General features: G+C 34.9%; 1 long non-coding RNA gene across 1 annotated transcript; it reads right to left on the reverse strand.

Moving 5' to 3' along the window:
• Positions 1 to 207: 207 nt before the first annotated feature.
• On the reverse strand, positions 208 to 27578 carry LOC149548177 (uncharacterized). Its single transcript, XR_016353999.1, has 2 exons — positions 26765 to 27578; positions 208 to 514 (listed from the first exon to the last, which is right to left on the reverse strand). It is a non-coding gene; the product is annotated as an uncharacterized LOC149548177 (long non-coding RNA).
• Positions 27579 to 27606: the final 28 nt, after the last annotated feature.

Below are 27606 nucleotides of genomic sequence, written 5' to 3' on the forward strand. Positions count from 1 at the left end.
CTCAGTATAAAAATATCTAATAAATCAAATTCATGCATTAATATGATGCATAAACACAATAGTATAATCTCAAGGGAAAATGAAGAACATGGGTAATTAGGAAACCATATGTCATCATAGATATAGATGAATAATCATTATATTAACTTCATTCATAAGGAAATATAGTAGAGCGGTTTCATTACACATCCAAAAAAAGTTTCTGCATAAAATGGAAATTACTTCATATTGTTTCTTCTTTAAAGCATTATCATATATCATATATATCTTATATCATGTCTTGAAATTGTTTCTTCTTCAATAGGGGTCTTGGTACCTTTTTTCATAAAAATGAAAAGGTGCAACATAGCTTCAAACTCGTTCACAAATATAACTAACTACTAACTCAAAGCATAACTGCATAATACTTGAAAATATAAAAAATTTCTTAAGTCTCTTTCATCTCTTCAATAGCCATGACTTCTTCGAGACCATCTTCAGGAACCTTCGGGTAGACCTCGATCCACTTGGAAATCTGGACATGTGTGAGCCATACAAAGTTTTGGACTATTGGAGAAAAAGCTTGTAAATCAACCAATCTCTTCATCGAGAAATTTTGAAATATGTTAAAAACTTTGTAAATCTTTCCTCTATAACAATCATTTTGTTCAATACCCTATGGAGGAAATCTATTTGAAAACTATGTTCCTCCCTAAACTTGGTTATTAATGCTTGGGGAAATATTACAAATCTATGTCTCCATTCTTCTAATTTTTTTATTTTATCCTCTCCATTCTTGATGATGGGAAAACAAGGATGATCAACATAAATCTCTTAACTAGGTGACTTCTAATAGGGTTTGTTGGTTCCCAAAAAATTCTAGATTAGAGATTTAATAGATTTGTCAATTCTCCAATAAGATTCCTCAATTAGTTCTAGCCGATGAAAATGAATAACTTCAATTCCCCTGAACTTTAGGCTTTTCTACAACTAGGTAGGTAAAGCTTCACTTTGGACCTGATCACCTTGCACAAATATTTTATATAGAAAATTTAGTCTCTCTGTGTTATTCAGTTGGAAAAATCCTCAAACTCGATCAATATAAAGTTGTTTGTTTTCTTGAAATAGTTGAATGTTTATGTAATGTTATCAATAATTGATTAGATACTTGCAAGAAGGAAGTATATAGATTTATAACTTGAACTATAAATCAAATAACTATGTTTCAATGATTTAAAAGTCTGGTGCCTTTTTTTATTTGGGCAATAGATTCAACTACAATCAAGATTTTTATTTTTATTTATCAGTAAAAAGCTGAAGCCATTAATTTATATATATAATTTAATTACAAGAATCCTTCATTCAAACAGGCATTGTTAGGAAAGAATAGAGAAGAAAACCTTCAATGTTTCTCGAGACCATAGTCCTATATTATTACTTGAGTAAAAGGGGCATACCCAAGTTTACAAAGTCTCAATAGCAGTATTCTTGATACCTTTAATACAAATAAGTGTAATACAAGTAGTTTTTATAAATAGCTGCCTATCATTTTGAAATTATTGGTTGAAGGTAATACTTGGCTTTTCTTCAACATGGAATCATTCTTAGGAAAGAACATCATCTTCCATATATAAATACATCAAATGAAATGAGTGTTCTAGCAAGATTGCTCATGGTTGGTACTTCAATATTTCCTTGAATATAAGTTGCAGACTGAAAGGGATATGGAACTTTGCTAAAAAGATCATGTTAGGACATCAAGAAAACATGTACAAATAAACCATATTCAAGCTAGGGTGTAAAAGACTTCCTTTTTTGACCTCTTTTATCTTTCCAGTCCATTTCCTTAGTTGTGATTCTGCCTTGTAGGTTATAAATGAGAAATAAAACATTCTTCATAAAATATTCTACCATAATATATTTATATAACTGAACAAATAATTTTACAAAGATCAAGAAATATTAGTTAAAGTTAGGAGTGGATGCTAGAAATAGTAAGAGTTACCATCTCCCTAAAACACAAAAAGGGACAATATTCAATCTAAGAGAGATTATCACTTAAATTGTAAACCTAAAGCCTTAGATCCTAGTTAGAGGTCTATCTATAAATAAAAAGCAACAAACATCTTTGCTAAACTATCTAATCTAAATCTTCATTAAGTGCTTCCCTCAACTCTTGGACAACATCTTCCATTTCTTTGTCCTCTAATACCTCTTCCTCATTGAGATAACCATCAACTCAGTTCAGATTGGTAGGGTAAAAGACTCCATGATAATGAGCTAAGAAGCTCAAGTTCCTCTCAAAAAATGGGACGGGTGGCCCAGAAATCTTCTTCATCCTCTATGAAGATGATTTGATATGTGGGCACCTATGCTCCTCTAATGTAGATAATCTCATAGTCGATAGCCTTTGGAATAGTAAAATCATTCCTTATATTCCAAAGAGCCTCGTCAAGACCAACTTGAATGCTCGGGATGAAAGACTTGGCATAGAGCTCCACAATCAAATCATTATCACTGTAAACATAATAGGCTATGGATGCAAACATTGCCATTGTGTCACAATTTGATCTCAAATAGTTTGGGCAGTTTATGAATTGATAACCCAAAATCCTCATGACTGTTTGGATGATCACATTATCATTTTTCTTCAACATCAGCCTTAACCGGTCAACCTTGATTATCTCGTAAAAAGCCATAAGGTTAAAATTACAATAGAGTTTAATGGGGGTGTCCATACTTTTCTAATAGTCATGAGGTCTTGCCAAATTGGTGTACTGATCTGTGACTTTATCAGTTATCAATGTTACCTATCAAAAATGTTACCCGATAAGGCTACATGTTCGTATGAGAATCAAATCAAACAAGAGGCAACAAGAGAAAAATAAATAAGAGGTTTGAAAAAGGTCTCAGATTTGGGGTTAAGAAAAAGGAAGTGACATTGATAATATGTGAAAAGAAGACAAGTCAAATCAAGGGAGAGTCGAATGAATCTAACAGTATCTTCGTAGTACATTAAGATCATCATACCCTTTGTTAGCAAGTGAATATACTAGGGTATTACATGTTGAAATTATGTTCAAGTTTGTTTATTAGTGACTCACACTTAGTCAATTGGTTAAACTATTATCAAGCTTATCTTACAGTTTGTTGTGTTAATCGAGTAATCTAGGCTCTACCGAGTTCTATAGTTGCTACTGAGTTCCAGAATTAGTATTCAGTTCACATCGAGCAGTATCTACTGAGTTGATTAGTGATAGTGCAAACTAAGCTTCACAGTTGTTACCGAGTTGCACAGTATCAACTGTGGTCTTGAGTGTCTACTGAGTTCGCAGTGTCAATGATGTGAATCTAGTGTTGACCAAGCCAAGGAGGGTCAACCAAGTGATTCAGTTTATACTGAGCTCATAGTGTTAGTGTTGACTGAGCCATTGAGTGTCAACCAAGTGATTCAGTTATGTTGAGTTTTGCAATGTTCACCAAGTCACTAGTGTTCACTGAGTTCATATTACTATGAAGTGATTAGTATGAACTAAGCTTCTATGTATACCAAGGGCATGATGATGCCGAGTGTTGACAATGGTTGTCGAGTATTAGAACCTCATTGATTTTGTCTTCAAAACCTGAGTACCAATAGTTGGGTTGACTTTGTGATTCCTATTGGTAATCTATGTTGTAGGTGACTTTGATGAATTGTGTTTTGGATTGATATATATGTAATATATTGTATCATATCCAAATACCATGTAAGAAGTAATAATGCAAATATAGAGAGCAAACGTGCGAAGTAAAAATGCTACAAGTAGTATAAGAAGCAGAAAAGATTTATCTATTACAACAAGGTGATCATTATATTTCAAAAGAATCTCAACCAACAAATCAAAGTTGCAGATTAGAGATCAGCCACTGGTTCATCCTAACAGGTGTATCAGTTAGATCCTTTAACAAGGTAGACTTAACAATCTTTTATAAATCTTTTTACCAAGTTCATACTTCATTGTATGTTTTGTAAATCCTTTCACAAGGTGGATCTAGTAGTCCTTATTGCTCCTAACAAGGAAGATCATCGAAAGTGATCAATTGTAAGCCTTAACCGGCCAACTTTATACTACAGTACTAAAGCTTGTGGATATCACCCCCACCCCAATTTTACTTTCTATTTGGAAGGTTTTTGGGTCACCATATCTTGTGTCAAAGTGTTATGAATATTTTACTACTTTTAATTGTTCATGCATGTAATTAGATCAGAATATATATGAAAGATTAATTGGTGAAATAAGATTAAGTTTTATTCATTCATGATTCACCCCTCCCCTCTCAGTAACCTAGTCTATCCTATATTTCCAAAAATTGGTATCAAAGCTATTGTGGTTCTCAGAGAAAAAGTTTAACAACTTGAACAAAGATTAGAGGCAATGGAGGTATACAGGCTAGATAAGGCTATTGATAATGAAAAGTTGGATTTGGAATTGGCTATTGGGAAACTAACGAAAGCAAAGTAGCAACTCTCTCAATCATTGAAAGAAGAAAAGATTTTGCACTACAAATAAAGGACAATCTTTACACTAAAGAAAGAATTGAAGACATCTATCTAGAAAGAAATTTAGATGAAGTTGATGAAGTAATCAAAGATCTATTAGAAAAGAATTTCAATCTTCAAGAAGTTAGAAAGCTAAAAAGAGAATAATAAATCTAGTCAGTAAGATTATGTGAAGTCATAGAAGAAAAAGACAAAGCCAAAGAAGAGATAGAAGGAAAGAACTATGAAATTCAGCATATATCCCTTCAACAGACATACTTCATTGATTAGCTCACTAATGCAAATGAAGAAATCATGAATCTAAGGTCAAAGAATAAAAGATTGCAAAATGATCTAAACATTAAAAAGAAAACAAATGAGAGGATGATGAAATCTCAAGCACACATGAATCAGTTGAATGAGAAAAGCCAATACAGACAGAAAGGCGAAGCAGGAATAGGATACATAGAAGAAGGTGAATCATCCAAGCAAGGAGCTCAAAAGAATCAAAGGCCTAATTGCAATCATTGTAATAAGTTAGGTCATACATCAAACAAATGTTGGAGTAATGGTAAAGCAAAATTCAATGGAAAGTGTTACAATTGCAATAAGGTAAATGTCACAAGTGCAATAAACAAGGACACAAATCTTCTAAATGCAAAACCAAGATATTGAACTTAGTAGAATAGATTATGAAAGCTATATTTGGATGCGACTACAACACTTGGTGTAGATGCCACAATTGTGGAGAATTTGGACACATTGGAGCAAATTGTGTGAAAAATCACATGAGGACAAGAGACACCACTAGAAGATGTTTTATTTGTACAGAACTTGGACATTTTTCCAATTACTAAATGAACACTAGAAGGATTGAAGATGAAAATAAAGCCAAAGATGACAATATCAGAAAGAAGATGAGGCAACAATGGATTCCAAAATCTTTTGAGAATGCAAGTATGACTCATGAAGCAAATGTCACTCAAGAATTGGGTGACTCAAGTCAACTTGATCTCCCACAGGAATGACTGGAATTGAGACTCTAAAGTAGACATCTTAAATTAGTTCCAACCAGCTAGAAAGAAAGATCCATATCAGCATTCAAGATGCAAAGGGATCACTGAGTGATTGCGGAAAATCAAGACCTTACTAAGCTAGGTCAGGTTGCAAGACACCATCGAGTAAGGTTGGGATATACTAAAACATTGTGTGGACATGAAGATATGAATGACACTACCAAGCATTAAGGTTGAACCAAGTGGAAGATAGTCTGTAACCGAATGAGTGATCCTACCAAGCATTTATGGTGAATGAAAAGTGAAAATTTGTTAAAAGGAAGGAAATCAAATTCATTTTTCACCGTGAATTTTTGAACAGCTATTTGCAAGGGAAATTTATGTGCTTCCAAGTGATCTGTGTGTTTGTTGTTGAAGATTTTCATGTTTTCTTAAACTCTATTGAGCATGGCATCTTCTAGCAGCAAAACCAAAAAAGGATCCAAGATGTTGGTTTGTGGAATTAAATGGAAGGCACCAGACTTCAAGTCGAGTCCGGCAATTGCAAAAGCGCTTGACCCAACTAGATCTCAACCATAAATTCCACCCAAGGTAGTACTTGTTAACGATATCGGTTCACATTTTTATTGTTTGATCCAAGAAATTGGAACCCTATAGATGGATGAATCTTTGAACAAGTTATGTGTTAATGGTGTGTTGAAACTTGAGCATCAACATTTGCAGACAAATGGTTTGACACACATTCTACATATGCCCTAAGATTTTCAAATTAAATGGATCAGGTTTGTTCTCAGTCATGTTCACAATGGGCAATTATGATTAGAGCAGCCCATTCAAATCACAAAGAAAATGATTGATAGAATCACAGGGCTCCCAATGTTGAACAAAGCCAAGACTACCAAAACCCTAAGTCGAGTAGAACTAGAAAACAAGACTCTTGCCAAATGGGATGGAAGAGGAATGAAGATCAGCAGTGTAACTGACATGGAGCTGAAATTTGGAATTCATTCGATCACCCACAAGATCTATAGCTCTAGTCATCTCAACAATGTGTTGTGTAAGGTAGTTGATCTAGCTCTCAAGGTACTAAAGAACAACTTGTCTTTTTGACCTTGCCGAGCTAATGCTAAATCAACTCAACAAGAATATGGAGAGCATCAGAACTTCAAAGAACAATCCATGTAAGTTTGGTTCACTCTTAACTTGTTTATTCTTCTATGTGTAAAAGTTTTTCCCTTCTAAAGACTTAGTTGTATGGAGAAAAGATGTATCAGTATTATACCAAATTAATGAATATATAGCAGAGATGAGAGAGAACTTTGTCAGTATCATGGAAAATTATTTTGACTAATTCAAGAAAAAGATGAATAATAGATATAGAATTCCAAAGAAACTTATAGAAGATTACAAGGATGATGTTTGTTTCATGGTGGATTGTGACAAAGTGTTCATTCAAGAAGTCAAACCTAGAGTGGTGTGGGTTAAGCCTCTAAGCTATGAGGTTAACATTGATGACACCAAAGATCTCATTGAGGAACTATTGAATAAAACTATGGATCCCAAGGCCACATATTTTGGTACTTATGATAAATCCAAAGCTAGAATAGAACTTGAAATCAAGCTTCCTCAAGCAGTTAGCAAAGGAAAAAAGAGGATAGCAAAGCTGAGACAAGAAAGTTCTACTCTCATGTTGACTGAAGGAAAAGGAGATGATGTAGAAAAAGATGAAACAAAGGATGAAGTAGAAGAAACAAAGTCTAAAGAAGAAGAGCTAATTAGGAAGAAAGGTAAGGTTATCATAACCAGACCTACCAAGTCATCTACTGTAGTATTCACTACAAAAGCATCAAGGTCTAGAAAGAAACTAGAAATAGGTGAGGAGGATGCCGTGGAAGTCATTTTCAAAAGGCCTGCACCTACATTTCAAGAAAAAATAAAGGAAATAGGAGGAGCTAGAATGGAAAACTTCAAATTCCTCAGATATGAAACAAGGAATGTAGATGAGAAGAAGCAAATTGAGGACATGTTGATGCCAAAATTGGTTAAATGGAAATACTCTCTTAATCAACTTGTACAATAAATTCCCAATGTGCTTAAGCAAGTGATCAAGCCAAGATGGGAAAATGCTAAAAAGACTACAAAAGATATATTTGAACAGACTCTAAGGCAACTCATGTGAAGTCTTAGTAACAAAGAGGTGAAAGATTCCATGAAGAAAAATGAGGAGAAGCTCACTCTGAAGTTCAATACATGTTTTGTGCTAATGAAAGACATAGAATCCATAGTGAAGACAACTAGTACCACATGGAAGAACATTTACAAACTTCATCAACCAGATGATTTTGTTGTTCATGTTAGTGATAAGCAAGATGAGCAAGACATCAAGGAAGATGATGAAGATGATGTGTAAATTCAAGATGATGTAAATCTAGATGATGAGGAGCAAGAACAGGAAGCTACAGAGGAGAATCACCCTAAGATTCAAAGTATTGAGGAAACCGACCCAGAGAAGATTGCAACAGCAGTAATGGCCTCATTTCCTCATTCTCCAAGTAAAGCTCTAATGCCATCAAGCTCAGAGAAAGTTTTCTTCGAGTTGGTTGTGGCAACCATTGCAACACCATGCAGCCAACCAATCCTTGCACTTGCTCAGCAAAGTACCATATTGGCTAAAGTGATCATTGTAATCACCTAAAAATGGTCATCTAGACTATTAGCCCCCTTTTCAACATTTTGGCTAAATTAATTTAATCACTTACCTAAGCCAAATTGCTAATAATCAATTTATTTGATTATAACCTATAGTTTGACTATGCTATCCTAAGTTCATTATTTGATTAAAAGAACATGTCCCCTTTTAATTAAATAAAAGACCCCATTCTTCTAACCCACTTAAAGTGCACACATAAAGTCCTTTTTCTATTTTGCAATTAAAAGAAAAGGCTTTGTGACTTTTGTCTTATATGACAAGTCAACTTATATTCTATTGGTTGACTTGTGTGTGCACATGGATCACTCCTCTTTTTGAATTCTACCGTTGATCATCCACCATCTTCATCTTGATCTCCACTGTCCATACATCTTTAAAAGGGAGAGATTTTTCCCCCTCAAAGAATCCATCTTTTGAACATTGTTATGCTGCAGGTTTTCTAACAGGTTTCTTTGGAGCTTTGTGGAGAACTTCTATTTCTTGTCTACATTCTCTCATCCATGACATCATGGCATTCTAGCTTAGCTTAGCTTTCATTTTTGCATGTAGCTTAATCTCACATAGCTTAATATTTGGATTGTAACACTCTCATCCATGCTTAGAATAGCTGCACTTTTCATAGTCATTGTAGTTTAATCTTTAGTTGCATTGCATTCTTGAGGAACTCCTTGGGACATTTGCATTCTTGCATCTTGTCTTTGGAACCTCCCATTGCATGGTTTACTAGCAAGAAGAGTATCTCTAAGGCTCATCTGAGAGCCTTCTTATTCTTGAAATATACTCTTTTGCACTCCATGGATAGGGAACTCTAAGCCGGCATCCAAGCATTCCAAACTCATTGAATCGTTTGGATAGAAGGGTTTAGAGTGTGACACAAATCGAGTGTACATTTTTGGCGCCCACCGTGGGGCTTGAATCAAGTTCTAACTCCATTTGCTTTCATTTTTTATCTCTGGTTTTTTACAGTAGCATATTGGATCTAATCAAGTGCTTTTGTAGAATTATCACTTTGGTTTTAATGCCAACTCATAAGTAGATTGGTTTGAAGGCCAAAAATCTAGTTGGTTTAAAGATTTGATCATATCTTTTAAACCGCTTGGATTTTGGTTCTGAAATTTTTTTTGAAAATTGGGTATGTCTTCAAAATGTTTCAGTCCTATTTTCAGAGCATTTTGATGTGATTTGCGAAAGTTATGATATTTTCTTGTTTTTTCATAAAAAAGTCGTTTTTGGTCGCACATCAGCGTTTTTTTCAGAAAAACTTACATTTCTAAAAAGAGTTTTAAATTTTAATGGGGGTTCTTTCTTTGTGTTTTGAATTTTGAGGTCATATTAAGGATCAAAAACTCAATTTGAGAAATTTGGCCTATTTTGACAAAATCAATCTCTAGAGCGCAAATGAAGATATTTTTTTAAATTTCTTGCATTTTTGAAAAACTCTCTAATTTTTAATAGGGGTCTCTTCTTTTCATTTTTATTTTTGGATACGAAATCATAGCAAACAAGTCCAATCTTGTTGACTAGGTCAAAACCAAAGAGTAAAAATGAGAGCATTTGTGATTAACTTGCACTTTCTTTGCATGTACTTGGTTGGAAGATAAATTGAATTTTTGAGGCAACTATCCACTTTTTATTGCATATTTTTATGTTATTTCACACTAACTTTTGGTGCTAACAAGTTGTGATTATAGGTTGCCATCCTTATGAAAAAAAATTGAAACATTGCATAAAAAGAACACATGTCAAAGCTTCAAATGCACAAGGGCTACTAACATTGTTTGCAGGGCTGCCCAAAGCATAAAAACCCAAAATTTCTTATTTTTTTGTTTTCATGTGTGGCATTGACTAATTTTTCATTTTTCATAGGCACATAAAACTTGTGATTGGAGTCTTTTGGTAATAGGAGAGTATGCTCTTCACCCTTGTGGTGAATCAGAAATCTTGACTTACCATTTGGTTTCAAAAGAAAGAGGCAACTAAATCTTCTTGTTGTGTTTTGGAGAAAATAATTGGAATAGGAGAGTATGCTCTTCACCCTTGTGGTGAATCAAAAATCTTGACTTCCAAAAGTTGATCCACTCTTTGTGTAGTTTAGAATCCTTTAGAGGGCCTACTCTCGGACAACCTGAGAGGAACGACCCAAGTGGGGACAAGAAAATTACCCAGCTCTTCCAACCCACTATAAACTCAAGGCTATCAAGGACACAAAACCTTGGTAGACGTAGTGTTTATCTTCACCTAGTGTGATCGCTTATGGGATTTCGACCATAGGGAGATCACTAGGCAAGAATACTTAAGGTACTCTTGTGATCGCGAGATCGGTTACTCATTGCAAGGTGAGGTGTCTCGTAATTGGGAGCAAGAGGAACACTATGAACAGAAGCCCTATCTAAACACTCTAAGTTAGTAACTACCCTTTTTAGCCACTCAACTTCTTGGTGCAAGGATCGATCCTAGTGGACTACTTGGATCACCCCAAGATTTTACACTCACCATCTGTGTTCCCTTGGTTATGCTTATGGCATTTCTATGACAAAGCCAATATCTCTTGTGGGAAACCACTTGGTGTGAGGCAAAGGAGCATCAAGCATGGGCCAAGTTGTTGAGTAATGAACTATGTCCTTTAGGTAAATATTGCTTTATGTGTTCTCGAATGTGGTATACCTGTGAAAATCTTTTGAACATACACATGACGATAATTCTAAGAAATTCTTTTGAGACCTCAGATATGCTTGTATCATGCAAGGTTGCTTTGTCCCTTGCTTGATTGTTTGAAGACTACTCCATGTGTCACTATCTTGCTTGGAAAGAAATTGTTTTTGAACATCAAACTTGCTATGCTATCAACTATTGTGAAACTTTTTCAACCAAGTCAAAATGTCAAGTGCAAACATTTTCTTGTGTTACTTACTAAGGGAGGTTTCATCATTTGGCTGTGATTCGTTATGTCTCTAGTGCTTAAACATGCTTAAAGTAGCTCTTTGGTCTTAGTGCTCTTGGTCTTTCTATCTTCATGGTCTATGTCCACTTGCTAATTATCCTTTTGCTAAAATGGTTACCTTGATTTCTTGACTACACTCTTGGGTTGGGAAAGTTGTTCACTTGTCATCCTGCTTGCTCTATTTATTTGGCTATTTGGGCATCTTGCCTAGCTATTGACTTGAGTCATTCATGTCATAAGTTTCTTGGACATATTGTTTGACAAGTTGCTTTAATCTCTCTCTACTATCTTGGCAAGTGAACACTCTACCTCCTATAGTTTCAACATCAAGTTATCTTCTAGGCTCTTTTATGCTTGGCTTTGCATCTAAAACTATGGGATCTAAACCTTGTGCTACCAAACTTCAATTGAATCTAGATGATCATGATATCCTCCATGTCACTAAAGAGTTTCAAGATCTATATGCACAATACAAAGAACTAGAAGAGACAAATGATCTTTCTTACCTTCATCTCTCTAAGCGCATGATGGAAATGAAGTCTAAACTTGAGAAAAGGTTAGAGGAGAAGATTGCATCATTACATGAATCTTCCTTAAGGTCTTTACATGCATGTAAGTCACCTTCTTTGAGGTCATCCTCTTCTTCTAGGTCTACATACTCTACTTCAAGACATCAAATGTCTTCATCTTCTAGATCTAAAGACCTCTTTAGAGGACAAGCAAGTGATACCTACTTTGAGCCTATGCCAAAATTTCATGATGGACCTATCTTTGACAAAGATAATGATGAAGACATGAACGCATGCTATTCACTTGAGAAAAAACAAGAAGATCCTAGACATATTTTTGAGAGGACTTTTACTCCCTTGGAACATTCTTATGATGACATTTTGCAAACACTTCTTGAAACTAAGCTCATCATGTTGCCTAAGTCTAGCTCCTATGGAAATCCTTTCTTGGATGCTTATTGCGCTTATCATCAATCTAATGACCATGCTACTTTTGATTGTATAGAGCTGAAATATAAAATCCAAGATCTCATTGATGATGAGATTGTTGATCTTGGAACCTCTAGTGACTCATGTGCTGAGGATACTTTTCTTGAGCAAGATTACATTAATGAACCTATGTCTAGTAGCAGCTCTATTACATCTTCCACTTCTTCCAACACTCGTGCATCTCCCAACACTTCAAATCTTTCCAACATGCCTCCATCAAATAAAGAACCTAATGCTTTCCACATAGACTATGTGTATCCTCAAGGGCTACCTCTAAAAGAAACTCAAGCTAACCTTCACTTGGCTGCAAACCTTTTCCATGCTACTAATCCTAAACATCCTCAACCTTCATGCACTACTATGCCTAATCCAAGCACTACTCCACTCACTCTTCATTCTCCCTTGTCCTTAGAAGTGGCTCCATGTCAAGAGGGCTCTCAAAATGAAAAAGTTATAAATGTTAAAAAAGGTCAAGATCAAGCACCCTTTCATCTCCTTCAAAATGTCACTCCTCCATATCCTATATCTTGTCCACCCCTCAAGTATGATGAAGATACCACTTCCATTATCTCGCTTGAGCTTACTGAAAATTATGAGAAAAGTTCTCTTCATATGCTATCCAAAGCTACTTGTCAAGATCAAAGCATCCCCTCATGTTCTACTTCTCCACATCCACTTCAAAATTGTGCTCAAGCTTCAAGTGCTCCTATTAAAAATGGTGTTCCTATCAAAGGTACTCATGAGTCTATTGATGGCTTTGACCACGTTTCTCACTCTAAAGATGTTGATATCCCTTTTCACTATCCATTTGCATCTCCTAAGTCTATCCTTGGTCCTTATCCATCTAAGCTAAAGCATTCAAACCTTCCATCCATATTGGGGCCTCACGTTCCTTCATCTCCTACACTTTCCACTTCTAGCTCTCCCATCATACCTCAAGATCAACAAAGACACTCATCCTTGATGACTTTTCACCCATCTATCCATCTAAACCAGTCATATCAGCCTTATTCATCCACAAATCTCAAATCCTTTGGAAGTGAGAATAAACATAAGAATCCATTGAAAAATGAAGATCACTATGTCCCATCTAATCGACATGTGAATACTAAGAAGGAGAAAGCACAAAAGAGATTGCAACGGTCCACTATTAAAAAAGCTAAATCAAAGAAAATATGGGTTCCTAAACCCATTATTGAAGAAATGTGTTTTGAAGTATCCAAAGCAAAATCTAAAGCTATATGGATTCCCAAGTCTCTTTTAAAAGACTTGAATATTGAAAATACTTCAAAGTTGACATTCAAGCTTCCAAAGGCTTCCATTCCATCTTCTTCCAAAAATCTTTCTAAAAATATTCCAAAGCCTTCCACTCCACTTTTTTTCAAATCTTTTCTACCACCTCATACATCTAAATCTCAAGCTATTTCATCCATGATTCCTCCATCATTCCAATACCCTTCAAGATGTGTCTCAATGTTGATCTTGTCCAATATTTCAGCTACCCTCATGAAATCCTCTAAAGCTTACACTTACTTTCTATACATGAACTCTTATCCTCAATATATTCTTCCTATTACCATTTCTCTTTCATCACCCTATCAACATCTTTGAGCATACCTTTCTATGGTATTGTCTTGTCATGACTTATCTTTCCTATAGGAGCACTATCTACATTCAAAAAGCTTGAGCTCTTTCTAAAAATTCAAAAAAAGAAAAAAAAAATGAAAATGTGCCTTGGTGAAAACCACTTCTTGTGGCACCTTGGTAGCAAAAGTAAAGAGAAATAAATCCATCCTATGATGAAAACTACTTCTTGTGGCACCTTGGATAAGTACCATGATGAAAACCTGGCAAACAGGCATCATGCGTAATTCTTTCATCATCCATCTATCCCCTCTTCTCTCTTTGATCTTGACAATGTTGAGCTATCTTTGCATATTGGTTATCTTATCCATGATATTTTCTATTGTGCTCTCTCATTCACTCATAGCCTCTATCTTGAGCTTTATTCTTATTGCTCTATCCCATTGCTGTACTATCTAGTTGACCCCTTGGTCTTGATCATAATAAATGAAACATGGTTCTCATAGGTCTCTTGACATGTCTACTCTTTTGGACTACATGCTTCATGCTATCTCACTTGTTGGCTTCACTACTTATCCTACATGCTATCTTGCCCATTTCCTCCATTGCTTATCCAAAACATGCTTCATATGACTATTTCACCTCTTTCCCTAGCTTGGGTACTCTTGAGGAGTCAATCCTTGAGGATCACTTTTACTTGCTTCATACTTTTTTCTTATCCATCTTTGCTTATCCACTGGCTCGTTGCTCCATCATATCCTATACCTTGCTAGAAATTGGGAGAAAATGATGTGATCTTCCTTGAGAACTAGTAATCTCTAAAACCTTCTAAAAAATCTAAAAAATCATATATGATCCTGAAAAAATTCCTAAAAATTAAAAAATGTCTAAAAAACAAAAACAAAAAAAAAAGAGTCCTGAAAAAATCTGTCAAGTGGTGAAAACCTGGAAATAGGCGCTACTTGACACCCTTGCACCTATGTCTATCAATCTCAATCATCCACTTCACTACACATTTCCTAGCTTGGAATTGTTTCTTGTCCTCATCTTGGGGGCATAGTTACTTAGCCTATTGAGGTATTCTTGTGCATTAGGGTTTCTTTGACAACTCACAAAATAGTGTTTCTCAACACTTCCCCCACTTTGACATCAAGTGTTTTTCAACACTTTACAGATAGTTTACCTACGGTCTCCGATGTCGCGATATTTCTCACTATCAGAATCAAGTCTAGAAGAAATGGCCAAGTGACTTACACACACGCACTTTAACATTTAAATGACTGGGCTATGCTGATATTTATCTACTTTGTGTGCTGTCTATGATGATTTCTTTGCCATGTGTTCCCTCCCTAATAGTCTTTCGAGGATGTCATTGACTAGAAGACTGGGGCCATGGGGCATGTCTTCTTGATTTTTGCTTGTGGGTATACTTTGTTTGTCTATAGTGTTTTAAGCATTTATGCTGGTCCTATTCAACACGTTGACTTACAAATGTATCATCCTTGACTATTTTGCAAGACCGCACTCAGGGTTTATCCTGGTGCTTATGCCTTGATACAGGTGTAATCTTGCTAAATTAAACTTAGGGAATCTAATCACGTAGTTATCTTGACTTACATGTCTCTGATGCTTAGATTGGATTTCCACATACCTATCTGATATCGATCATATTCATATCCTCATAGTTATACTAGTGATGGTTGTATGATCTCATGATGTCCCTAATAAATGCTCAATGATGAAATTAAGAGTCTAAATGTTATGCGCTTCTTGCTAGTAAACCACTTTGTATATTAGCTTGCATTTTAGGTTCATTTTCTAGCTTAGTCTTGCATTCTTGCATATGGGGAGAGCTCTCTCTTCATCTTTTTGTGGACATATCAGCTAACTCCTTTCATATATTTCTTTACTTTCTTCTTGTTCATGTCTTTTCACCTTCTTAATCTTTCGCTTCATCTCTTTTCTATCTTGTCATCACATTATATAAAGTTTTGACCTCTTAAATAATTTTGACGTCCTAGATTCATTTTCAGGATCGAAATCCAAATTTGAGTTCATCTTGATGATCAAAATTGTCTTTTAAAATTCTACTTTCTTCTGAGCAGTTAGCTGACCTTTTGAGGTCTAATCTCTGAATCATCACTGGGGCATCTTCATTTCTTCATGTCTTCATCATTTCCATACTTCATATCTACTTAAATTCACTATTTCATGTCTAAAATCACCTTTCTACTCATTTCGACCTTATTTTTATGTTATATCCTTCAAGGTCAACTCTAGTCAAACTAGGGCATTTTATCAATTTTTTTTATATAGTCATTCTTGGGTTCTAATCATCTATCTGTCATCTTGGACATTGCTATATTCTAATTTTCTCATTTCTAGCCAGTTTTTGCATCCCCTTACCTCATTTACATTTCGATCCCGAGGGGGCAAAAATACTCTATCACTGCTTAGGAGCATTTGTTTGATCTTCTCACTTGCTCTCACTCTATCTGCTTTTCTAAGTGTTAGTATTCTTATTGAATTTTGACATCATCTCTTCCTAGTGTTCAGTACTACTACTATCAGGCTGTACATTCAGGACTTGCTATCTATTTCTGCATTTCACTCTTCGAAATTAGACATCTATATCTATCATCACCTACTTGGCTTCAATTTTCTTTGACATAATGTGTTCCCAGATCAATCACGCATTAGTCAAAGAGGGGCAAATGTAATCACCTAAAAATGGTCATCTAGACTATTAGCCCCCTTTTCAAAATTTTGGCTAAATTAATTTAATCACTTACCTAAGCCAAATTGCTAATAATCAATTTATTTGATTATAACCTATAGTTTAACTACGCTATCCTAAGTTCATTATTTGATTAAAAGAACATGTCCCCTTTTAATTAAATAAAAGATCCCATTCTTCTAACCCACTTAAAGTGCACACATAAAGTCCTTTTTCTATTTTGCAATTAAAAGAAAAGGCTTTGTGACTTTTGTCTTATATGACAAGTCAACTTATATTCTATTAGTTGACTTGTGTGTGCACATGGATCACTCCTCTTTTTGAATTCCACCATTGATCATCCACCATCTTCATCTTGATCTCCACCATCTGTACATCTTTAAAAGGGAGAGAGCTTTCCCCCTCAAAGAATCCATCTTTTGAACATTGTTATGCTGCAGGTTTTCTAACAGGTTTCTTTGGAGCTTTGTGGAGAACTTCTATTTCTTGTCTACATTCTCTCATCCATGGCATCATGGCATTCTAGCTTAGCTTAGCTTTCATTTTTACATGTAGCTTAATCTCACATAGCTTAATGTTTGGATTGTAACACTCTCATCCATGCTTAGAATAGCTGCACTTTTCATATTCATTGTAGTTTAATCTTTAGTTGCATTGCATTCTTGAGGAACTCCTTGGGACATTTGCATTCTTGCATCTTGTCTTTGGAACCTCCCATTGCATGAATTACTAGCAAGAAGAGTATCTCTAAGGCTCATCTAAGAGCCTTCTTATTCTTAAAATATAGTCTCTTGCACTCCATGGATAGGGAGCTCTAAGCCGGCATCCAAGCATTCCAAACTCATGGAATCGTTTGGATAGAAGGGTTTAGAGTGTAACACAAATCGAGTGTACAATCATCACTTCATCTACCAAGCAACTAGTGCCTCCACCATCATCAAATTTGGCTACACAACAACTAGGTATTTCTACTGTTAGTGTAATATCTACTTTTTTGCTAGCCCTTCTATTTCTACTCTTGTTACAATTCCAAGTGTGCAAATAACAAGTACAAGGACAATTGAGATCAAGCCTCAACCGAGTACAAAAGTTTATAATAAGGATAAAGGTAAAGAAGAAGACATTGACCTTGATGAGGATATAGTTATCCCAAATTGGGATATCTCTACTCTGAATTTTGATCAAATGAACATAATGGGTGAATTATTGTAAAAGAGAGCTAAATAACAAAAGATTAGAGAAGAGAAAAGTAGAGAAACCAAGTGCTTGAAGATGTGAAAAACATACTCGTGGATGCACTAAGCACCCAAGTTGATAGTACACAACCTATTTTGGTTCAATTAGCAGAAGTTGTCCAAAAATTCAATGAAGATTGAAATGGACAAGAAAAGTTGTTACAAAGCGCAGAGAGGAAATTTGAGAACAATGTATTGGAGCAAGTTGCACATAAAATTGCAATAGATTGAGTAGAATTGTCTACTATTCTCACCTCATTGGAAACCTCTACAAATAATGTTACTTCATAATTCAACAAGTTGTGTGATAAATTTCTCTTCACTGAAAGAATCAAAGATAAATTATCTAAGATAGATGCAGACTTGAAGGCAAGTGCACACTAGTTGTCATTTGACCTGAGCTACAATTCTTCTCACTACAAGATTAAATTTTTGACAAATCTATAGGTAGAATTATTAAGGGAAGAAGCCAGGATCAGGGCTACACTTGTAGACATCCAAGGCATGATTCTTTCGAACATGGATGTGTTACAGAAATACATGGCACATGCCAAAATTCTCATCCATGACAATAACTTCTCCATAGCTGAACACATGATGGAGTTATCAGCAGAAGCACAGATTGCATGTCATGCAAGCAAAGTGTTACAAGAAAATTGGGACAAGACTATGGCATTGATTTTGAAGGTAAATTCTAACTTTTTGTCACATTTTGGGATTAACATGTAGTATACACCTTTGGCATTTATGTCAAAAGGGGGACAAGATGTGATATATATATATATATATATATATATAGCGGGGAGAAATATGTATATATATTGAGGAGAAGTATAATATGTGATATATTTATGGAAGAGAAACATAATATTATACAAATACATGTACATATAATCAAAAACATCTTTTACTAACTCAATTTTGAAAAATCTCAAAAACACAGTATGTTACCAAGTTGAAGACATAGGATGGAGACAAAAGAATGTTTTGGACTTGAAATTTTGAGAATTTAGTTTTGGATTGATAAGTGTTTTTGTCACTAATGCCAAAGGGGGAGATTATTGACACTATGATCATGTTTGTTTATTAGTGACTCACACTTAGTCATTTGATTAAACAACTACCGAGCTTATCTTACAGTTTGTTGTGTTAATCGAGTAATCCAAGTTCTACCAAGTTCTATAGTTTCTACCGAGTTCTAGAATCAATATTCAGTTCATGTCGAGCAATATCTATCGAGTTGATCAGTAATAGTTCAAACCAAGCTTCACAGTTGTTACCAAGTTGCATAGTATCAATTGTGGTCTCCAGTGTCTATCAAGCTCATAGTGTCAATGATGTGAATCTAGTGTTGACTGAGCCAAGGAGGGTCAACCAAGTGATTCAGTTTATGCCAAGCTCGTAGTGTTAGTGTTGACCGAGCCATTGAGTGTTAACCAAGTGATTCAGTTTATATGCCGAGTTTCACAGTGTTCACCCAATCATCAGTGTTGACCAAGTTAAGACTACGTTGAAGTGATTAGTATGAACCAAGCTTCTACGTCTACCGAGGGCATAAAAATGTTGAGTGTTGACAATAATTGTTGAGTATCAGAACCTTGTTGCTCGTTTGTCTTCAGAACCTGAGTATCAATAGTTGAGCCAAATTTGTGATTCTTATTGGTAATCTATGTTGTAGCTGACTTTGATGAAGTGTGTTTTGGATTGGTATATATGTAATGTATTGTATCATATCCAAATACCATGTAAGAATTAATGGTGTAAATATAGAGAGAGAAAAAGTGCAAAGTAAAAAGGCTACAACAGTATAAGGAGCGCAAAAAGATTTATCTATCATAGCAAGATGATCATTACATTTCAAAGGAATATAACTAGTAAATCAAAGTTGTAGATAAGTGATCAGCCACTAGTTCATCCTAACAGGTGTATCAGTTAAATCCTTTAACAAGGTAGACTTAACAGTCTTTTGCAAATCTCTTTACCGAGTGCATACTTCATTGTATGTTTTGTAAGTCCTTTCACAAGATGGATCTAGTAGTCTTTATTGCTCCTAATAGGGCAGATCATCAAAAGTGATCAATTGTAAGCCTTAATCATCCAACTTTATACTACAGTACTAAAGCTTGTGGGTATCATCCCCACCCTAGTTTTACTTTCTATTTGGAAGGTTTCTAGATCACTATATCTTGTGTCAAAGTGTTATGAATGCTTTACTACTTTCAATCTTTCATGCATGTAATTAGATCAAAAAATATATGAAGGATCTTGATTCACCCCTCCCCTCTGAATAACCTAATCTATCCTATATTTCCAACAACTACCCTCCCTAAAAAAAAGGTTGAAGGTCACATTTTCAAGTTTCGTAATAAGGTTGAGGGAAAGGCTAAGGAAACTAGTCAATTTCTAGTTAGGGGTAGATCTATTAAATAAAGCATTGATGATGATTGAAGAATCACCTTCTATGGCTACTTTTCAAAAATTTAAGTAGATACAAAGCCATAGACCTTCCACCAAGGCTTTGAACTCTGCTACATTATTTTTGGTTGGTTCAATATGTAAAGATATTTCTACTAATGTTTTTTTCCCAAATTGTCCCTAATGCAACATCCAATTCCAACAGGGCCTAGATTGCCTTTAGAAGCCCCATCAAAATTGAGTTTAACCCATCCATCTTCTAGGGGGTCTAGACACAATTTTTCCCCATGGACTAACTTGAGCTTTCTCCTTTACCAATGAAGGGTGGAATTCTAAGTCCAATTCACCTATTTCTTATGGAACCATCCCATGATGTCATTTTAACACTACTATGATTTTATTTTCTATTTAGGGTTTCAATTGTCAATGCGTCTATTTTAAGGATAACTTGAGTAGTAGGCATTTCCTAATTCTTGAAGATCTATCTATTTCTCTCCTTCCATATCTCCCAAATGATAATTGAGGGTGAGATAATTCATAGTCCTTCGAAGATGTTATTATAATGGAATCTAGGCCATGCTAACAAGTGTTTTAACATTGATTCTTGTGAAACCATGGATATGCCCATTCTTTTATAAAACCATGTCCAAATTCTGTGGGAAAATTTGTAGTGTAGAAGGATATGGTTTGGATCCTCTTCTACTTCCTTGCATAAGGGGCATCTTGATGGGCCCTCATACCCAATCATTTTGAATTTTTTTGTAGTTAGAATTTTATTCTATAAGGCTGCCATGAAAAGGTTCCTGGTTTTGGAAAGCATAATGGATGCCAACAAAGATAAGTCGGTAGTAGTTTCAAAGTATGCATATTATGTTTGGATAAGTAACTGTAACCATCTTTTGAGTTATATTCTCCAGTCTAAGATCTAGTCCATATAAATTATTTTTTGGAGGATGATAGCGTAAAGGATCTTGTAGCTAGGGTTGACTCTAAGATTGAAAGTTCTTCTAAGGGAATGTTAAAGTTTCTAAGGCTTTTCCATTGCCACCCTTTAGTTGTGGAGGTGCCCTCTTCCCAATAATCTAGTAAGAGAGTTCTTATTGCTTTAGTTAAGATAGCCATAGCTTGGGATAGCCTTGGGATTTTACATAGGGGTGGGAATCCTTCCCAAGAGTTTCTCCAAAATTTAACTTCCTTTCCATTGGATACCTACCATGTTACTTTGTTGAAAATTATGTGTCAGCATTTTAGCATAAAATTCCAAACCCCTAAGCCTTGAGGGGGGTATTTGGTTATGAGGATACTAAGGGGATCCATGGAGGTTGGATATTTATTTGAAAGAGTCCTAATCCATGATAAGTTTGGATTACGAATCATTCTCCAAATTAGTTTTTCTCCAAAGGCTTGAGCTTGGAGCTTAATGTTTTGAATGCCAAAACCACCTTCCTCCTTAGTTTGACAAATCTTGTTTCAAGCCATTACATTAAATTTCTTTTTGTTATCTAATCCTTTCATGAAAAATTCTTTGAGGATTTTGTTTAACAAATTCTCTGCACTGGTTGGAAGGTTTTGCATAGATAATTGGTAGATGAGCATACTGGTCAAGATTGATTTGAGCATAGTAATTCTCCCTGCTAGAGAGATTCATTTCCCTTTCCATGATTGAATTTTCTTTTTAATTTTACCCAAGAGGGGTTCCCAAAGTTTAGCAGGTTTAGAGAGGTAGTTTAATTGGAATCCCAAATATCTACAAGATAGGGATCCTATTTTAATATTAAGGATCCAGCTAATCTTCTTTTGTGTTTCTTCCTTTGTGTTAAAGAAGAAGGTTTCCAATTTTCCCTTGTTAATATCTTGACCAAATACCTTAATATAATCTATTAGTGTGGTATTTACAATATTAGCTTCCATTACACTAGCTTCTCTGTAGAGTAGGGTGTCATCAAAAAATTGTTGGTGAGTTTCAGGATTATTGTTATTGGAGATCTTTAGACCTTTAAGGAATGATTATAACTTTTGATGTTTGAGGTATCTTCCGAGGGCTTCTAAGAGCAGGATAAATAGGAAGGGTGAGATTGTGTCCCCTTGCCTTATCCCTCTAGAGGGGAAAGAAACCTTCCAAAGTTCCATTAATTCATACACAAAATTTTGATGTAGATATACATTAAAAAATTAGGTTAATCCAAGGCTTTGCAAATCCAAAAGTCTGCAGGCATTTGCAAAGGAATCTTCAATTGACTTTGTCGTAGGCCTTACTAATATCTAGTTTAATTAGCATCCTTAGATTATTACTTAATTTCATTGAATGTATGGTTTCCTAGGCAATAATCATTCCATCATAGATTGATCTTCCTTGGACAAATCCAGAGTGATCTTCACTAATCAAGAGGGGAAGAAACTATTGGAGTGATGATGCTAAAGTCTTAGTTAAGAGTTTGTAGAGAGTATTGCAAAGAGCTATAGGTTTGAAATCTTTAAAACTAGTATATGGGTCAGTTTTACAGATGAGCACTAGAAATATGTGATTAATTTCTTTAAGGATACCTCCGGAGTTTCTAATACTCTTAAGGGCTTCCATGATTTCATCTCCCATGAAATGCCATCATTTTTTAAAAAAGAAGGTTGGGAAGCCATCAAATCGTGGGGCTTTATCTAGATTCATTTTAAATAGAACCTTCACTACGTCTTCATTTGAAATTTTGTTGAGTAGAATCATGTTTTCCTTATTGTTAATAATCTTAGGGATTGTTTTCAAAAACTTAGATTGGTCCAGACAGGATGATTCTTCATTTAGGATTGCCTCAAAATATTCAAGGGCTTCCTTGGCGATGTCCTCTTTTTCTTCTAGAATTTTCCCCTCTTGTGAGTGAATTTTAGTTATGCAATTGATCAATCTTTTGGCCTTGGTGCAGTTATGAAAGAATTCAGTATTCTTGTCTCCTTCCTTTAGCCATGATTCTCTGGATTTTTGTCTCCAGTAGATTTCTTCTTTTGCAAGAATATCTTCTAGTTTTGATCTTAGACTTTTTTCCCGAGTATATAGATTCTCATCTATACCCTTGCTCATTACAATTTGATTAATATTCATTAAGGCTTCTTCAGTTTCTATTTTAAGGTCAAAAATGTTGCCAAAGTGGTGTTCATTCCACTATATTAGGTTAATTTTGATCAATTTAAGTTTCTATACTATTCTATACATCTTGGAACCCTCCACTTTGATTGTGGTCCACCATTCTTTCAATAGGTCCAGAAGTTTTTAATCTTTGAACCACATTTGCTCCACTCTGAAGGGATTCTTCTTTGAGGTGGTTTTCGTTTCTACTTTTAGAGAAATAGGGAAGTGGTTAGAGTGAGAGTATGAAATTGTTTTAGAAATAATTAGGGATACTATTGTTGGGAAGGGACCAAAAGTGATAAATCTATCTAGTTTTTCTGCAACCTAGGAGATTCCCTAACTTCTACTATTCCAGGTGAAGGCATTATCTTTAGAGGGGACCTCATTTAATTCAGTTGTTTGGATTCAGTTATTAAAGTTAGTTGTTTCTTGTAGTAATTTAGATGCTCCTCCTAGTTTCTCCTGTAGAGTTTTCATGCCATTTAAGTCCCCCGCAATATAAGAGAAGAAATTTTCTTGTTGAATATGAAGATTGATATCTTTCCATACTACTTTTTTGTCTGATTTGGCAGTTGGTCCATAGACATTAATCAAATTAAAGGTTAAGGAATTACTCCAATCAAGAACTTTCACACTTAACCATTTTTTTTCTATTCGTAAGAGTTCAACATGGTAAATTTTTGGGTTCCAAATGATTGCCAAGCCACCTGAAGCTCCTTCTAAAGGTGCTCATATGATCTTCCTAAATCCAATTTTTTCCCTAATCTTTTCTATTTCTAAGTAGCTTAAATTTTTTTCTTGAATTAATAAAATATTTGGTTTATATTTGTTAATGTAGTTATTTAAAAGTTGCTTCTTGCTAGGGGAGTTGAGGCCGCTAACATTCCATGATAGTATTTTCATACCTTTTTGGGAAGGTGCTTCCCCTTCCCTGCATCATAGATATCTGTGATCTTTGTTTGTCCTTCTGTTGTGGCAATTTTTCTCCTTAATTCCTTGTGATATTTTCTACCTCTTTTCATGTGTTACTTTGTTACATTTGGAGTTATTAAGGCTTGTTCTATATGTTTTATGCCTCTTGTCTATGTTTCCTATTCAAAAACTTCAACATCTCTTGTTAGGTCTTCAAAGGTGTAGTCATTTCCTCCAAGTTCCAATAATTTTTGGACTAGTTCAGCTTTATGTTTGTCCAACTCTTCCTCGTCTGCCTCTTCGTTGAATATATCATTGGTTCTTCTATTAATTATTCTAAGTAATCTATTTTGTCTTTTGCTTCCTCTGATATCTCATCTTCCTGTAGAATTTCCTCTAACCTTATCTCTGTTTGATCAATTTCTTGTTGAATGCCCCTTACTCTATTTTTTCCTTTTACTTCCACATTCATTTGTTCAAGTGTTTGCCAAAGTTCTGTTAGCTTTCTAGTTTTATTAGTTGGTTTCAATAGATTGTCTTATGTTTCCATTACTGTTATTTTTTTATTGTACAGTTCCTTATTTGGGAAAATGTTAGAGGCTTCCTTTCCTTTGTTCAATGGGTCTATTACTGAGAATAACCAGACATTCTCAGTTTTCTCTGTAGTTGGAGGGATTTCCATGTTGTTAGTAGTTTCCTTTATTGGCTTCGCCTATTGAATTTGATTGTGAACCTCTTCTTGTTGGGTTCTTTTTAACTATCTTTTTTTACTCTTATTATGTGCTCTCTTCTGGTGGTTTCTAATTTTTGATAAAAAAATATTCATCATTTTTCCTTACTCTTATCTCTTCTTGGGGTTTTCATTGAACTAATACTATTTGATCAATAGTATCATTGATCTTAAGTGTGGTTTCCTCATTGAGCTACTTTATGCTAGAGATGTTATCTTTAATTTCTACAATTTCCTCATTCATTTCTCCATTTTCTCCCTTCAAGAGCAAGGCTTGTTTGTCTAGGATATTGAGTAATTCAATGGGCCTATTACTGAGAATAACTAGACATTCTTTGTTTTCTCTATAGTTGGAGGGATTTCCATGTTGTTAGTAGTTTCCTTTGTCGGCTTTGCCGTTGAATTTGATTGTGAACCTCTTCTTGTTGGGTTCTTTTTAACTACCTATTTTTTACTCTTCTTATGTGTTCTCTTCTGGTGGTTTCTAATTTTTGATAAAAAAATATTCATCATTTTTCCTTGCTCTCATCTCTTCTTGGGGTTTTCATTGAACTAATTCTATTTGATCAATAGTATCATTGATCTTAAGTGTGGTTTCCTCATTGTGCTACTTTATGCTAGAGATGCTATCTTTAATTTCTACAATATCCTCATTCATTTCTCCATTTTCTCCCTTCAAGAGCAAGGCTTGTTTGTCTAGGATATTGAGTAATTCAATGGGTCTATTACTGAGAATAACCAGACATTCTCTGTTTTCTCTATAGTTGGAGGGATTTCCATGTTGTTAGTAGTTTCCTTTGTCGGCTTCACCTGTTGAATTTGATTGTGAACCTCTTCTTGTTGGGTTCTTTTTAACTACCTTTTTTAACTCTTCTTATGTGCTCTCTTCCGATGGTTTCTAAATTTTGATAAAAAAATATTCATCATTTTTCCTTGCTCTTATCTCTTCTTGGGGTTTTCGTTGAACTAATACTATTTGATCAATAGTATCATTGATCTTAAGTGTGGTTTCCTCATTGAGCTACTTTATGCTAGAGATGCTATCTTTATTTTCTACTATTTCCTCATTCATTTCTCCATTTTCTCCCTTCAAGAGCAAGGCTTGTTTGTCTAGGATATTGAGTAATTCAATACATTCTTTGTATCTCTGTTGAGTGATTTGATTTAAATCTTCCCCTGCTATAATTTTGGGATTCTTCTTCATACTCTTAAGAACACTCTTAAGGATTTCTAGTTCTGTTATTTCCCCTTCTTCCGACACATCCTTGTTTGTAGAAATAATAGAGCTTAGAACTCTTGATGTTTTGTGCAATTGGCTGACCTTATTCCTTTTATGGGGATTGTATTGCATTTAAGTTGCTAATCCTGAATATTATTCCTCTGTATCAGTTTCCAACCTGATTTCTTCAAAGTCTGAGGAGTAAGTTGCTACTTTCTTCTTATCTGTAAGGAGTAATATGTGTTTGATTTCCCCTTGATAAACTAAGTAATTGATACTATATACAGACCTATTTTTTATAATTTTGATATTGTCCTAATGATAAAGGCATGGTTTGAGGTTAACCAGGAGTTTTACTGAGTTGGAACCATTATGATGAGGTTCAAAACCCTTAAGACCTCCTAAGGATTCTCGGATTTGGATGAATATTTTAAGGTCACATAATTCAACAGGATAATTGTTTAATGTTATCCATACTAACACATTTAAAGATGTAATTGATTTTTTATTACAGTTGGGTACCATTTTAAGAAATTTTAAATTTAAGCTATGTCGCTTCACATAATTGAGAAGCTTTTTCAATAAAGATTGCCTATTTCCAAAATCTTTTCAATTTAAGAAACTTAAATAATCAGAGAGAAAAGTGATACCTACCTGTTCATTATCCATGGATTTCTAGAACTATATGAGTTGACTTCGGTCCAATCCAGATAGCATAAACTCCATTATTTTTGTAGTTAAACCATCAATCCTCTGTCACCTTGTTACTGATGATGATAGTGGTTAACTCATTTTCCTCCTTTCTTTTCTATTTGGTGCGGTTTCGGGATTGCTTTGTTTGGTTCTTGATAGGCAAAGTTCCCAAATTGGGAAGGTAAAGTTCCCGAATTGGAATAAGGGTTTAAATGGGGGATTATCCTGTTGAAGATATGATGGGACGAGTTTATAGGGCCAAGGTTTTACTGGGATATTGTTTTCCTCTGAGACTTTGGGGGGTTTGGGGTTGAGAGGAATGGCGGAAGGTTCTGCAGGGTACGTGGGATATTCAATTTCTTTGGGCTACGGAGAGTAGGAAGAGTGAGAGGGGTATTTGTTACCTCCTTCAAAGAAAGGATTGTGTATTTTTTCTTTCCAAAGAATGCTACTTGCTTCTCCCTTCTCTCTCTGTCTCTTTCTTCACTGGTCCTTACCTCTTTTCCGTGGAAATCTAAATCTAAATCTAAATTTTTTTTGTAGGTCAGAGATTCATGGTGATGGGTTTTCGCTATGACTCTCTTTCCACCCTGATCGTTGGATGTTACTTTGGCTTGATTTTTGACTGGTTTTACAGATTGGTCATAAATGCCCCGCCTTTCGCATCGAGGGTTTGTTGCCAAATGTCTTTCATTTTTATTTCTGCTTGCGCATATTTTGTTGAATTCATCATTTTTTCTGATTTGAATTCTCTTCTTACATTATAATAATTTACAATCAAGATTATTATAATTAACCTTAGA

Source organism: Cupressus sempervirens, chromosome 7 (genome assembly GCF_028749045.1).
Source record: "Cupressus sempervirens isolate cs-2001-9-10 chromosome 7, ASM2874904v1, whole genome shotgun sequence".
Lineage (NCBI taxonomy): Eukaryota > Viridiplantae > Streptophyta > Pinopsida > Cupressales > Cupressaceae > Cupressus > Cupressus sempervirens.